Below are 15,359 nucleotides of genomic sequence, written 5' to 3'. Positions count from 1 at the left end.
ATCCAAGGAGGGACACAAAAATCAAACAGGACCACGCGAATGGCTGAGAAATGTCACACAGAGACCACGGGAAGGGTTTTCCTCCAATGAACGCAATGGAAAGAGGGAGAGAGGCTGGGAGAAGGAGGGAGGGGGAGGGAGGGATGGGGAGGAATGGGAGGGCCGGCCTAGAGGCTGTCTGAGTTCACAGAGAAAGGGAGAAGCAGGGTAGAGGAGGAAGAAAAGGAGAAGCAGAAGTCACTCCAACCCTGGACAAAAGCTGCCGGGAGGGGGGCCTAGGGGGGAGGGCAGGTTTCAGGACTCAGGGGTTTGGGTATTAGTCTCTCTTTTACCAAAGAGAAACCCAATTTTGCCACTGGGTTTTGACAAGGGCAGCACATGCGGAGCCCAGGGTGCCACCATCCCCGGACCCCAGGCCTGGGAGGACCCTCCTGGGTTTCACGGCTCTGAAGTCCCTAACCTGAAATTCTTACTTGTTTTCCAACAAGGGGCCTCATTTTCATTTTGTCTCTGGCCTCACGCGTGAGGGAGCTGGTGTTGGTGACCTTTCCAGAGGACGTTTTGCTAGAAAGGCGAGAGCAGGAAGGCAGGGGGCCGGCTCCACGGCTGCACCCTGTTTGCTAACCAAACACGCGTCCCTGGCGTTGTTGACTCAGCCATTAGGGCTGAGCAAGCACAGGGCTTCCCGCCCCAGCTGCAGAGCCAGGCCCGACTGGGACAAAGTGGATGAAACCCCGTGAGGAGCGGGGACGATGTCCACACGCCAGGCCAGTGTGGCCCCAGCCGGGTCCCTGCGTGCAAGGAGCATGGGGTGTTCTGAGGCCCGAGAGCCAGCCCCAGGACACCCGCCCTGTCCCGGGAGACCTGGAGGCACGGGGTCCCCGTCCTGCGGCAGCTGGGCTCCTCTGTGCAGAGGAGACGCCCCTTCCGTGGGACCTGAGGGCTCTGAGCAGGGAGCCTCAGCTCCTCGCTGACACCCTGCCGCAGGAAGTGGGGGTGCTGGGACCAAGACCACCTCGTGGCCGTGGCAAGCCCTCCCGTGGTGGTGCACCCCTTCTCTGCTGGTCCTTCACAGGCCAGGGACCCCCCAATCCCAACACTACTCTGGCCTCTCCACTTTCTAGAGCCTTCCTTCTGAAGACTAGAGACAGGGCCCCTCCGCTTAGGGTCTGGGGGCTCCACCCTTGCCTTCAGGCCTCCTGGGAAGGCGCAAAGGACCTGCCAGCATCCTGTCTGAGGGCTTATGGTTCAAGTGACGAAAATCTCTTAGGCCCAACCTGGTGGTGACTTGGGAAAGAGGCCTAAGTCCCCTCGGGTGCCAGGTGTGCAGAGGAAACGCACCTGCCGGCGAAAGCCAAGGAAGGCGGAACCCAGGGGCCGCGTGCACAGCCAGGGCAAGGCCAGGCTCAGCGGGCCAGGCCTCCCTCACTGCTCTGGGGAGGACCCTCCAGGAACTGACTTAATCAGCAGGAAACCAAGGGCTGCTTCCTGACAACCCCAGCACCAGCAACACGGGCGCAAAACACACACATGCGTGCGCACGCGCGCGCACACACGCAGTAATTCGGAAATGGGAGGACAGCTGGCAACTTCCTGGAGACCCACAATGCAATCCACTCTTTCAAGTAACACAGACAGAGCAACCCAAAGAACCCTCACTTTCCCCAGGGCAGACAGTGTGCAGAGTCCCTGGCGTGTGCATCGCACTCCCGTCTCACACGAGAGCCCTTCCCGAGGGAGAGAAGCAGCGGTCGGTGGCCTCTTGCAGGCTCCCTGACCTGGGACCGAACCCGCAACCCAGGCGTGTGTCCTGACCAGGAATCCAGCCTGCGACCTTTCAGTGTACAGGACGACGCTCCAACCAACCGAGCTGCACCGGCCGGGGCTCATTCCCTGTTTTCTAAGTCCTGGAACAGAAGGGAGGAAAGCGAGTGGACCAGGCCACAAGCTGGAAGTGCCCAAGTTTTCAAGACCAGGACTGGCTAAACTCAGGACTCTGAGGTTTACATGTCATAAACCGCCCTGCTGCACGGTGGACCAACACATCCCTCCCGGGGCTCACAAGAGGCCCATGGGTCAAGTGGAGGGGCTCAAAACAGAGCGGCCAGCTGGTGTGGCAGCCGACCCCCTTCTGCATGAACTGGTCTGCTGGGACTGACGGTGAGGGTGCGAAGCCGTCCACCTCTCCCCAAATTCTCCCGCCACTCAAACTCTCACTGCTTTCAACACACCCAGTGCTTCCCAAACTCCCTGTGGTGGAGGACCAGTTTTATTTGAATCCCTCAAAGAACCAACACTGACGGGCAGCGCCTGGTCCTGGGACTGGCCGCACGAGGTCAAGGACACTGGTCCACACCCTGTTCAAGACGCAGCAGCCAATCAGCCACTTGGGTGCCATCAGGGCAACATCAAACTACAAAAGTCTCTAAGTATCATTCTCAATGTCCACACCTAGCTCCTGGTCGGCCAGGTTAACACCATGCATAACAGCCCTGGTCCTCGACATCCATAGTTTTGTGCGCCACTGGCTTAAGAACACATGAGAGTGTTTCTAAATGAAAGAATTTAAAATGCAAGCGTATATATTTCCTCTTGGAAGTAAATTCTACTCATAGGTAAGAGCGCCTCAAATTTGCCTCTTCCTAACATTTCAAACTGATTTCTTTAATTGCCACTTATTTTTGGGGGGAGGGAGGTGGGAGGCGTTTAGTTTTCCATGGTCATCTTGCCTGCCTCTCCTCTCTCTTACAAACAAAAAATAACACATTTAAGTTTAAGTGCTCTTGTGATTTACATTTAACTACACGCGGCCTGCCGAGCTCCAGGAGCTAAGGTCTGCAGTGTTCTGGCAACAAGAAATTCACAAGTACCCAGGAGGGGGCACAGAGTCTGCGATTTTTAACCACCTCTGAAACCCTGCTGGCCTCCTTCTGATGAACAGGGGCTTTCGTTTATATCCGCCCAAGCATTTCCAGATTTAATCAGAAGAAAAAGGCCACTATAACCATTCACGGCGGGGCCCAGTTAGCCACAAGACTGACAGCTAGGAAGCACAGGAAGGTATTCCAAGACGCTGAGCCGCAGGTCCTGCCCAAATCCTGTGGACTTGGGGCTGGACACAGGGAACAGCATTGTAACCATCTCCCCTCAGCACAGGATAAGGAATGGGGTGGCCCCTAAAAACGCCCCTGCTGTATAGGAACCAGGGTTTGATCCAGTGCCTCAAAATTCTCGCCTGGGAAAAGCAAAACAAGCCCCCCAAAAACTAACTGGGCTTCTTCCACTCAAGCAAGTGCTTCGCGAAGTCCTGGCGTCAAGAGACCAGTGGAAGGAATCCAGTTTGTGTGTGTGTTGAAGGTGGCTTCACATTCTCCACTCAGCGGGGCCTGCTGCACAGTGAACACTCAGCTAATGTACGCTGTTATTACGCTGGACAAGGACATTAAAGCCCAGAGCCCTGGGATTTGCTGAAGGCCAAATTCTTAGCAAAACCCAGACTCACCCTGGAACTCATGCGTCATTCCTCTGTGCCTCCGTTTCCTCATCTACAAAGTGAAAATGATAGTCACTAATTCTTATGGTTGTTGTGAAAATTAAATGAGGGGATGGTCTGGCAAATACACTGAGCCTGGCCTCTAGTAAGCACTCAGTAAAGGACAACTATTTGTGTAATCGTCACCACCGATTCTGAAAATCTGAGAATGACATCGAGCCCATTTCCACGTGAGATGGAGTTTGCCTACTCAACGCGGTTCTTACCGCACTAAATGCCCCCACCCCCCAGGGATGCTGAACGGCCGGAATGGCCCCAGCACGTTGATGGGCCTTCCTGGTTGGACCAGGAGAGCCTGTGATCCTGCAAACGCTCCTCCCCATGACATACACCTGGCCAGCGCCTGCTTGCAGGTAGACTAGCTGACAGAAGCTCTCTGCAAACAAGTTCCTGGGCCAAGCCCGAGAGGTTTCCCGGCGGGCACTTGACTAGCACATTTATGGCATCTATTACACACCAGGCATGGGGCCGGACATTGAAAATAGAACAGCCCTGCCCAGGTAGTTCGGACGGTTAGAGCATCGTCCCGATAGGCCAAGGTTGCAGGTTGGATCCCCGGTCAGGGCGCATACAGAAATCAGTGAATGAATGCATCAATAAGGGGAACAACAAATAGATGTTTCTCTCCCTCTCTCTCTCTCCCCCTCCTCCTCTCTCTCTAAAAATCAATAAATTAAAAAAAAAAAAGAAAAATAGAATAAGCAGAGCAGAGCCTTCCCCCACCACAAACTTACAAAACTATAAAGTGGGTATAAAATGCTATTCTTGATTAAAAATTTGTATTATGAAATTATTAATTCCACCCATTGCTAAGAGTTTGAAAAAGATAAAAAGGGAGGGGGAGAATACTCCCCACCCTAACCCAACCACTTCTTGTGTATTTCTTCCTGGTTGTCCCCAAGCCTGTGACTTTCGCGTGGTTTGCTCGAGGCGTGTGCGAGCTGGTGTCCTGCTGATGACACAAGCAATGGTCCGTGTGGCTTGTTCGTAATCGGTAATCCACGCTCATACATACACAGACTCAGGGAGTGTGCAGAGCTCCACTGGCCCGCCCGTCCTTGCAGGGAACATTCAGATTGCTCCCCATTTGTCCACACTGCCCACGAAACGCCTTCACGCGTTCATGCACCGAGAGAGGGGGAAGGGTAATTCGATGGTGTCAGATGGGCCTGGACTGAATAATGCCATTGTGTGAACCTGGGCAAGTTACTTAACCTCTTTGAACTTCAACTTCCCCCAAAATGGGCATAACACTCCCTTCATACCATTGTGGAGAGGATTAAACAGGAGACCATCAGAAGAACACCCAGCACAGGGCCTGACACTCAGTAAACGTACACTTTCTTTCTCTTATATATCAGAAGGTCATGGCCGTGACCCCTGAATGCCTTCTCAAGGACGAGGACACTGTGCAGAGCTACCCGTGGGGCACAGGGCAGCAGCTTCCCAAACCCTCTGCACAGATTGCTAAATTCTGGGAGATTTAGGATTCTCAAGATCAAGGATTCAGGGGAGAAGTGACATGTGTTTCACAACTTCAGAATGAGTCAGGAAAAAAATATGTACACGTACAGATGAAGCAGATATAACAAATGTTATTAGCCTCTGCTACATCTAGTCATGGGTGTATGAGTATTTCTTGTGGTGTTCTTACAGCTTCTAACATTGGAAAATTTTCATGAGACTTTGAAAAAAACTCTTGCTAATTTAAAAGGTAAAAATTGGTGTTGTACTTTAAAAGCTTGCATTGCATTCATTCATGTGTTCAACAAATATCAATTCAGGATACTATCTGTCATGCGGTGAATCGACCCGGTCTCAGGCCTCATGGAGCATACTTTTGTCTTCACGTCTTAAAAAAACTTGATTTTTTTCAAACACACACACACACGCACGCACGCACGCACGGTTGTGGGTTCGATCCCCGGTCAGGGCATATGCAGAAGGCAACCGACTGATATTTCTCACATTGAAGTTGCTCTCTCTCAAATCAATAAACACATCCTTGGGTGAAGATTAAAAAAATGGTAATAAACTTTGGAAATCAACCTCTAGCTCCTGGTTTGGTGTAAATGGTACACACAGTTACGCTTACTCTCTCTTTCTGATACACTTTTATTCCAGGATTACCACGTTGACTAGAACTTAAAGAGCAATATTACTCAGTGAGGAGACTGGCAGGTGCCTGATTTGTTACTGGTTTCAACAGGGATGCCTCTACTGTTTCACAGTTAATTCGAACATTGGCTATTGGCTTGAAATAGATATTCTTAAGCATGCTAACAATGCACTCTTCTGTTCCCTTTTTTGGAGTATTGATTATGTAGAAACGGTTGTTAGATTTTAATCAATTTCCCCCCGCATATATTGGAATCAATCGGTTTTGCTTCTGTAACCCATTAGTATGACGTAGTTACTATATTAAGCTTTCCTCATATCGACAATCCCCGCCCCCCACCTTGCCCCACTGGGTTATGGTGGATGACTTATTTAATATAGTATTGAATTCTATTTCCGACATAGCATTTTCATTCTTTAATATGGCCTCTTTGTCATGTTTAATATCAGGCTTATTTTGCTTTGTAGGATGAATCGGCGAGCTCTCCATCTTGTGCTAAGCCATGGAATAGATCGGCGTTATTAGCATCATCAAATCGGAAATAATTACCTGGCAGAAACACTTGAGACCAGTGTTTTTGGATGGGGGGGCAATACCTTGATAATGATCGCAAATTTTTTCTCAATTGGCAACATATACATCCTCAGAAAAGCATTCATGTAACTGAGGTTACTGTGCATACATTTTTATTATTAAAAATCTATCCATTGCAATGTCTCATTTCTATTTTTTACTTTTCTTTCTTTCATTTCTCAGATTTGCCAGAGGTTAGTCTACTTTATTGTTTGTTTAAAAACAGAATCAGCTCTTGGATATATTTGCTAATTTCACTGTGTTTCTGTTTCCTAATTCATTTATTTCTGTCTTTATCTTTACTGTTTTTTTCCCCTTCCTGTTTTCCTTAGGGTCTGTTTTTATTCTTTTTGCTTTTTTTTTTTTTTTCTCCTTAAGATCTCAGGCTAAATGCTTGATTTATTCATTTTCTCTCTCTCTTTTTAATAATAAAAGCATTTAAGGCTATGAGAATAGTGCCAGCTGTCTCCCATAGGGCTGATGATGTGGCATTCTAGTTTTCAACGCCTTCTAAGTATTTGTCCCTATGCACTTTATTTCTTCCTTGACCCAACAGTAATTTGGGAGAGCGTCTTAAATTTTTTGAAGTGGCTGGGTTCTAGTTTTCGTCTGTTTACATTTACAATAGCTTGGTTTACTGCCTGCTGATCAAAGGACTCCTGACTGGCACAATTTCTGTTTTGGGTAGAATGTGCGTCCTTACAGTTGGTTACTGGTGGCTGACAGCAATGTTTGCAAAGCATGAGCTTGCTTGCAAAGCCCACGTGTTTTTGAAAAGTGTTTGCTTGCCATAATGTTATGGCAAATGAAAAAAGAAAAAGGGTATAAAGTTCAATGTGCTTGTGCCCATGTTTAAAATACAGTATATTTACATGAGCATGGAAATAGGCGGTGAGAAAAAAATATATATATATATATATATAGGTACTAAATATATAAAGGTATTAAACAGTGTTGGTAATTTTTTTTTAAGATGTTATTTATTTTTAGAGAGAGGGAAAGGGAGGGAGAGAGGGAGAAACATCCATGTATTTGAGAGACACACGGATCGGTTGCCTCTCACATGCCCGCAGCTGGGGACCTGGCCTGCAACCCAGGCACCCGCCCTGACTGGAACTGAACCACTCACCTCTCATTTTGTGGGACGACGCCCAAGCCACGGAGCCCCAAGGGTCAGGGAAAGACTGGTGCCTTTTCAACCCAAGGCCCAAGGCCAGAGCCCCGCTGAACTGAGACAACCTCTGGCCTTGGACATGGGTAAGGTGCTGATGCTCACCTCCGCTGTTCCACCGGCTCACCCCGATACCAGCAGCTCTGGAAGCGGGGTGGCCAGGTGTCCCCAAAGCTGTCCGGTCAGCCTCCCTGACTGAAAACGCCTCAGAGATCCAGGAGCCTGCTCTGTGACTGCCCACTCTGAGACGAGAGCAGGGATGGGAAAGAACAAGACAGGGGAGGGGAGGGAAGAAGAGGTGTGATAGGAAGTGTAGAAGGGGTTCCCCGTGGTTCCTGGGAGACCCCCATTTCATCGGCACGTGATGAGTGGACGCACCTCGCAGGCACGGGCCACCTGGGCTAACCCCCCCCGCCCCCCGACGTCTGTTACCACAGCCAGGAGCCAGCAGCACCGGGGTCTTTCCTGTTTCCCTCCATCCTCACTGACCTGAGTCCTCTGCGCTGGGAGACAGGCAGAGAGGAGGGAGAAGAGGGCCCAGACGGGCCCTCGAGAGCTCACCTGGCTTCCAACAAGCCCAGCCCGGCCTGGTGGGGAGTCCAGCCCACTGAGTCAGAGGGAAGAAGACACCCTTAGAAAGTCATGGAAGGGCATATGGACCGAGGAGCCTTTTCCCACAGGGAATTCCTAAGAGATGCCAAACACAGATGGAAGAGCCAAGAGGAAGGGCAGTGAGTGATGAGCAAAGACATGCGGGCAGGCACTCAGCTCCTCAGTGGGGCGTTTGGCCTCCTGAAATGCCGAGTGCCTGGGCGTGGCCCAGCGGTCCAATGGACCGAGTGTGAACTTCAGACTCACCTGGGTCCAAATCCCACCGCCACCCCTGACAGGTGCCTAGGGAAAGTTGCCCCCTGCATGACCCTCAGTTTCCCCATCTCTAAAACCAGGCAGGAAGGCTGTTTCTTGCATGATCCCTGAATTAAGAGTCTGGCCCAGTGTGTGGCTGGAAGCAGGTGGTCAACAATCACTGGTTCTCCTCCTCTGTCCCTTGCTGGGACCGGAGGAAACCCAGCCTGAAGATCTCACGCACTCACGCAACGTTTTAAAAGAAGTTGATTCAGTAGCTATGTGTTAAGAACACACTGTGGATCCTGGTTGGGCAGCTCAGCTAGTTAGAGTGTGGTTCCGATACACCAAGGCTGTGGGTTCAATGCCCAGTCAGGGCACATACAAGAATCAACCAATGAGTGCACAGACAAGGGGAACAACAAACTCCTGCTCCTGCCACCTCCACTCTCTCTTTCAAATCAATCAATTATAAAAAAACAAACCCTGGTGGAAACATTTCAGTTGGGGTTATTTATTTCTTGGGGAGTTTGAGAAAACACAATCAAGCATAGAAAACGTGCTTTTGCAAATTCTGTGTAAACAGCTGGTGCAAAGGAGACATGTTAGGTGAAATGAGAAGGAATTCAAGCAAAAATATTGTACTTATTCCTCTGAGGGGTTTCTCCACTCTCAAATCAACATTTCCAAGGGGATTTCCCCACGTGGACGCGACAGTGCAGGCCCCCAGGCCCCCTGGGCTACGCCAGCGTGATCTTTCTATCACCTCTTCGCACAGGACCTGCGGGCTGCTCCCCCACGCCTCTGGGTCAAGTCCAGGCCTGTGGGCCCGTTCCCAGAGCGGCCACTGCCCACCCCCGCCCCAGCCCTACTGTCCTACCTACCCATCCTATCAAACCACTGCTGACTCTTCAACTGTGCCTCTTCTTTCTGCCCCTGCTCCCCTTGTCTGCTGAGACTCAGCTAAAAGCCGCCTCCACCAGGCAGTCTTCCCAGCCCTCTCCTCGTTCCCAGAACTAACTTCCTGCGCTCTTGTTAACACAGCCAGCATCCCTTCTGGAGACAGGCTTGCTGGGGACAGGGACCATGCCGTTCTCCTTTACGTCACTGAGCTTAGCACATACGAGGTGCTCGATAAACGTTTGCTGACTGAATAAAGAAACAAAGACATGACTAGGGAGATTTATAAGGAAAAAAAAGAGGACTCAGGATGGCCCGGGCCTCGCCCCTGACTGCACAGGTATAACGATAACCATGCATTATAGAGCACAGAGCACAGCTACGGAAAGTGGGTTCGGAAACCCATCTCACAGGCAGTGAAACCAAGGCTCGGACGGCCGGGCTGTGAGGTGGTGAGCCCTGGATTCAAGCAAGACCCGCCCCTCGCCCCTGGACCCACTTCCATGGGGAGCGACCTTCCACGTCCATCCCCGCTTGTGTAGAAAAGGGCTCGCTGTTTCCATGTTCCGGGCACTTCTCACGCTACAGAAGTTCCCGAGGCCAGAAGCTGGAACGCACACTCAACTCCGCATCAGGCCACCCGGACGGGACGCCCTCACTCCGCCTCTCACGGACACCAAGGTCGTCCCCCACCTGTGCCCTTGGTGAGTGCAACGCCATTAAAAGTGGACCCTTGTGTTCCCCAAACCTTAAAGGCCCAGGGAATCTAAGGTTGCAGAAGGGCATCTGTGACACTGTGTCACAAATGGTGTGGGGCAGGGGGTATGGGATGGTGACGGGCCACTCAGGAAAGAGAGGCAGGACCGGGGCCCATAAGACACCTCGCCCACCAGGCAGATCACGGGGCTAAAATGACAAAGCGCGAAGCTGTGGCTGGCGTGTTGAGAGAAAGGAAGGGTATATTAAATTTTAAACAAAGCCCACCCCAGGGGAACCTCCAGCCTCCCTCTCCCAACCGCCCCTCTCACTTCCAACACAGGAGTTGCCTGGTTCAGAGAAACTGAAACGTCTTTCATCTCAAGGGGCTGGGTGTTGCGTTTTTGTTGTTTGTCACCCAACGGGCAGCAGCTGGCATGCTGTGTCCCTGGGGGCGGGGGCTTGGGCCTCCACGAGCCTGTGGCCTTCCCACCAGGCCCGGGAGAGCCTTTTCCCAGGTCAGCTGGGCCTGGATCCCTTCCCTGTCTGTCCCTCTTGACCAGCATGAGCAAAACATACAACCAGGTTTTTCCAAAGGATGAGACGTGGCATTCACCCAAAAGGAATAAAAATAAAAAATACTAGACAACATTTCTGGAGGGCAATTTAACCCTCCATATCCAGAGCCTTTAGCCATGGCTGGGTAGCTCAGTGGGTCAGAGCACTGCCCCCATACACCAAGGTTGAGGGTTCAATTCCCAGTCAGGGTGCATACAGGAATCAACCAATGAGGGCATCAATGAATGAGTGGAATAGCAAATCGATGTCTCTCTCTCTCCCCTCCACCCTTTCTTTCTCTAAAATCAATCAATAATTTTTTCCTTTTAATGTTTAAACCCAGAGCCTTTAGAATGTGTCCTTGGGTGGGTGGCTGAAGCGGTGGGCTCCGTGGGCGGCAGGCATGTGGGTTGGACGGGAACGGGTCCTGGGCCCCGCAATGCCCTTCTAGAAACGCATGGAGGCCGCGGGCAAAAAGGGGCAAGGATGCCAGCCCCGAGCTCCTTAAGAGAGGACACTGGCTGCCCGTGGGCAGCAGCTGAGATATATACGGTCCATCTGTTCAAAAGGCCACCAATGCAACCCTTTGAAATAACTTGCAAGAGAATGTTTAACCTAATGGAATTTTTAATAACATATAGTTAGGTAAAAGCAAACAAGAAAAGAAAAGAAAAAAGGGATAAGAGGGTACATGCGTTAGGATCTCGTTTTTTAAAAATAAAAAAATATATATTTTAAACATATACCTAGGGTACTAAAATATTAATAATTATAGGTGGTTTTTATTTTCTCCTTTTTGCTTGTTTCCTAAATTTTCTGCAACAATCATAAATCTCTCTGTAACAAGAAAAGAAAATCAATAAAAGCTATTTTCTCAAAAACAAAAGGAAGCGATCCAAGATCCAAGAGGCTGTCCATTCCTTGGACATTTAAATCTGAACTCGATTTGGAAAAAACCCACACAGAACGGGACAGAGGCGCCTTAAAACCACCTAAGACTATTTCAAGGACTAAGAGGTGGTTTCCAAGGGTGAGTAAGGAAGGGAGAGCTTCCAGAAGGTACCAGTCAGTGTCAGATGGACAAATGGACGGATGGACAGTTAGTTAGACGGTGACAGCCCCGGGGGGGCCACATCCCCAGGACGTCCAGGACCCAATCGGGGAGGGAGATGGGAGCCAGAAAGGGGCCCAGGTGTGAAAAGGCAAAACAAATGTTACTTGCGTGCTTGGTCAACGAAAGGACAAAGGCCACCTCTTCCAACAATGAATTCAAAGGGGATGGGGGAAAAAAGGAAGCCCCAGTCCTGAGCCCAGATTGTTAATCCACCTGGCGGCAGGCAGTGAATTTTTACAACGAAGGCACAAAGGCCCCAAAATAGAAGTTTGGACAGAGAGACTGGGACAGGTTCTCCAACAGAAGCAAAAGAGCTCAGCTGACGTACCTTGTAAGTTTTTCCGGGTAACGAGCTAGAACACAAGGCGGTGACGGAGGGGCCGCACAGGAGTGTTAACACGCGTGTGGAGTGTGCATTTACCGAGGCCAGCCTGGCGTGGGAGAGGACCTGGAGCCCCAGGGAGGGAAAATTCCACAGGGCGCGCACTGCTGTATCCAAGCCGCGGGGAAGAACCGCGAAGCGATGGGAGGTGTCTGCACTGCCCCAGCCCTCTTTCTGATCAAAACCTTCAAAGCCTCTCTCAAAGACCAGAATTCATCCACGCAGCCAACGGTTGCCGGTGCCTCTATCCACGCACGTGTTCAGCAAAGAGCTGGGTGCAAACTGTACCTGGGCGCAGGTGCGCCAGGCAAGCACCTCACTTCCGTCAGCCAGACAAATGAAGACGGAGGACAGCGTGCGTCGGTACAGTGCGTGCCTCGTAGATGCCGGTGCCTCCGATGACAGGGTGTGGGACGTGCCGGCCCCGGCCCGTGGGCACTCCTACCGCCACGGGCATCCCTTCCTCGGCCCCAAAGGACCTGCCTCTTTCTCAAGAGACCATGACGGCAACGTAGAAAATAAACATGACACCACAGGGGAGGACAGTGGGTGCTGGATGATTTTGTGTCTCTTAAAAACCTCAGATTCTCCCCCCGGGGGATGCCGTATCCTATAAATTATAGTCTTGTATTCTACGTGGCCAACGCCTTTAGCTCTGTTCCCCGTGCAGCATTTTGCTTCCGCGAAGAGGAAGCAGTCAAGACCTTACTGTGAAAACTGCACAGGTGTGAGACAAACAAACAAAAATATCAAACACCACCTCTCTCTCCTTTCAATTAAAGAGATGCCATCTGATTGCAGCTGGGGATGGAAAAACAGAAAGTTATTCTTCCAGAATCTCGCAAGTACCTAGTGCCTTGAGCCCTGAAAAGTTCACTGTAACACAAAGTGAAGGCACCGGGAAGGCTCCCCCTGCCCCTGGCACCGACCTGCGGCCCAGTTCACAGACAGCAATAAAAGCGCCCTTGAAAAAATGTTCAGGTTCAGACACTCCGATAAAAGCTGGGAACTTCAAATGCAGGACTCAAAGCCCATCCCTAATCCTCCTGGTTGTGTGTGATGTGGCTGCCCGGGCTCTGGGCTGGCTGCCCCACCCTCTGCCCGAGCTGCGCCCTGTAGGTGCTCAGTGAACCAGCAGCCCAGCTGGTGAGCAAGAGGGAACTTTACACTCACCCTACCTCCCGCGCGCCCGCCCCGCCCCCGCCCCGGAGGAGCCGGCCCAGGCCCAGGTGCACAACCATTGGTCCTTAACCTACGACGTGGCAGCTAAAATTAAGAGAAGGAAACAAGAAATCACTGATCTCCAATGCCGGGTTCCAAGGCTCTCTCCATGAACTTGGGCAAGTCCTTCTAGCCTCCAGGCCTTCCGTTTCTTGGCCTATGGGACCAGGCACCTCTCCGGGGCTGCAAAGGAGGGTACCTAAAACAGCCTGTGTGAAAATGCAGAGCAAAGGTGAGATCCGCCTTCCCACCTTTCCACCCTAACCTCCTTTCCTTCTTGAAAGATGGATTTTTATTAAATAGTACATGCAGAAGACACAAAATCCAAAATGTGGAAACAGAGACCGTGAAAAGCCAGCCCCGCTGCGGGAAAAGCACTGTTGCTGGTCCCCTAGGTACCCCGGCAGAGCTATGGATGGCACGGGGGCAAGGGGGGGGCACGCTGTCCCCTACCTTCTAACGTAATAGCTCAGCGATCACGTGGGTACACAGGCGGATGTCACATTCTGTTCTATATCTGCTCAGGACTGCACTCTGTGATTGTACAATAATTTATTTACCACTTCTCTACTGATGAACATTAACTTTGTTTCCTCTTTTCTGCTTTTACAAGCAATGATGCAATGAACTATCTTGGAAAATGCGTCATGTGCCCTGGCTGGGTAGCTCAGCTGATCAGAGCACCGTCCCAATGAACAGGGGTTGAGTGTTTGATCCCTGGTCAGGGCACATACAAGAATCAACCAAGGAATGCACCAGTGAGTGGAACAACAAATCAATGTTTCTCTCTCTAAAATCAATTTTTAAAAAAATGCATCATGTCACACGTGAGCTACATATCTGTGAGAGGACTTCCCAGGATTACTCAGACACTTTTAATTTTAGCAAATGTTGTCCAAGTCCTCTCTATGCAGATTGTACTGACTGATGCTCTGTCAACAATTACGAATGTCTGTTCTTGCTGTCATTTCTTTATAGTCGAGGTAACTTGCATTTCTCTTATTACTAGTGGGTCGAACATAGTCTTATACGGTTAACAACCATTTATATTTCCCTTTCTGTGAACTGTCCTTCTTTGTACCCATTTTAAAGATGGGGTTGATGGTCTTTTTCTTATTGATTTGTAGGAACTCTTTGGATAGTAAGGGAATTAACTCTTTCTCTGCTATGTGTTGCAAAAATGCTTTCCTGCTTCTGAGAACTAGGAGACTGACTCTGTTTATGATGATTTTTGACTTGTGTAGGGTCAAATATCTCAATCTTTCCCATTCTAGTTTCTGAGATTTACATCATACTTAGTGTTTTCCCAAGTTCATTTTCTTTACATTCATCGTCTTTAATCCACCTGAAATTTATTTTGTGATAACATGTCCATTTTTTTTTCTTTTCTTTTTTTTTGGACAGCCATCCGGTTGTCTCAGGTCACAAATTTTTAAATGCCATCTTCATGTCATCTGAAGCCCCTTCTCTTTCCTCTCCTCCCAATCATGCCCGGTTACCTCAGATCCACGCCCCTCCTCTCCCCGGCCCCCTCGCCCCCTCGTTCCACCCGGGACCCAGGAGCTGGCCCGTGTTCTCGTGACTGACAGTCGCACGAGTCAGGCTGCGTCTCGGCATCTCACAGCCGGCGGAGATCGCAGAAGCAGCCCTTCGGTTCCCAGCTAAGGACACTGCGGTCCAAACAAGGGGAACTGGACGTGTCCCAGATCATGGGGCAGGTTAGTGCTGGTGATTTTTTTTATTACTATTAAAGAAGAAGAGAATATTGATTTTGGCATAAATTCTGTTCGATCGATAGGTATCTATTAAGAAGCTCCTCTGCCCAACCGGGAGCCAGGCACCGGGGCTCCAGAAATAAATGGCACGGCTCTGAGCTTTTAAGAAGCTCAGAGTCAGCCAAGGGGGTGGGGGGGAGGCAAGAGAGAGTAAAGAGGGGATAAATGGTGATGGAAGGAGGCTCGACTTGGGGCGCTGAGCACACAGTAATTCAAAAAAAGGAAAAGGAGCTCAGAGTCCAGTGTGGGGTCTGAACACACACATCTACAGATTATGAGGTCAGGCAACAGTGGCCGATGGACGTGGACGGGGAGACTAATCTCTTGTAAGGGGCGACGTGCAGAAGGCCCAGAAGATACCAGTTTTCAGTTGGACCTGGAACGACTAGGACTTTGTCCAAAGATGGAGAGAAGGCGTTTGCAATAAGGCAACAGTGGACCCAAGCTGGGT

At 50.3% G+C, this 15,359-nt stretch overlaps 1 protein-coding gene across 1 annotated transcript in view; it reads right to left on the bottom strand.

Annotated features, from left to right (window-relative positions):
• The window catches only part of ZNF710 (zinc finger protein 710), a 47,465-nt gene that overhangs the window by 23,772 nt on the left and 8,334 nt on the right, over nucleotides 1-15,359 (bottom strand). The window lies entirely within an intron of this gene.

This window comes from Pteronotus mesoamericanus, unplaced genomic scaffold, assembly GCF_021234165.1.
Source record: "Pteronotus mesoamericanus isolate MK-2021 breed Mesoamerican mustached bat unplaced genomic scaffold, CSHL_Meso_final contig_438, whole genome shotgun sequence".
NCBI classification, from domain to species: domain Eukaryota; kingdom Metazoa; phylum Chordata; class Mammalia; order Chiroptera; family Mormoopidae; genus Pteronotus; species Pteronotus mesoamericanus.
Note: the sequence above shows the minus strand (reverse complement) of the source record. Positions and strands in the feature narration are given on the sequence as shown.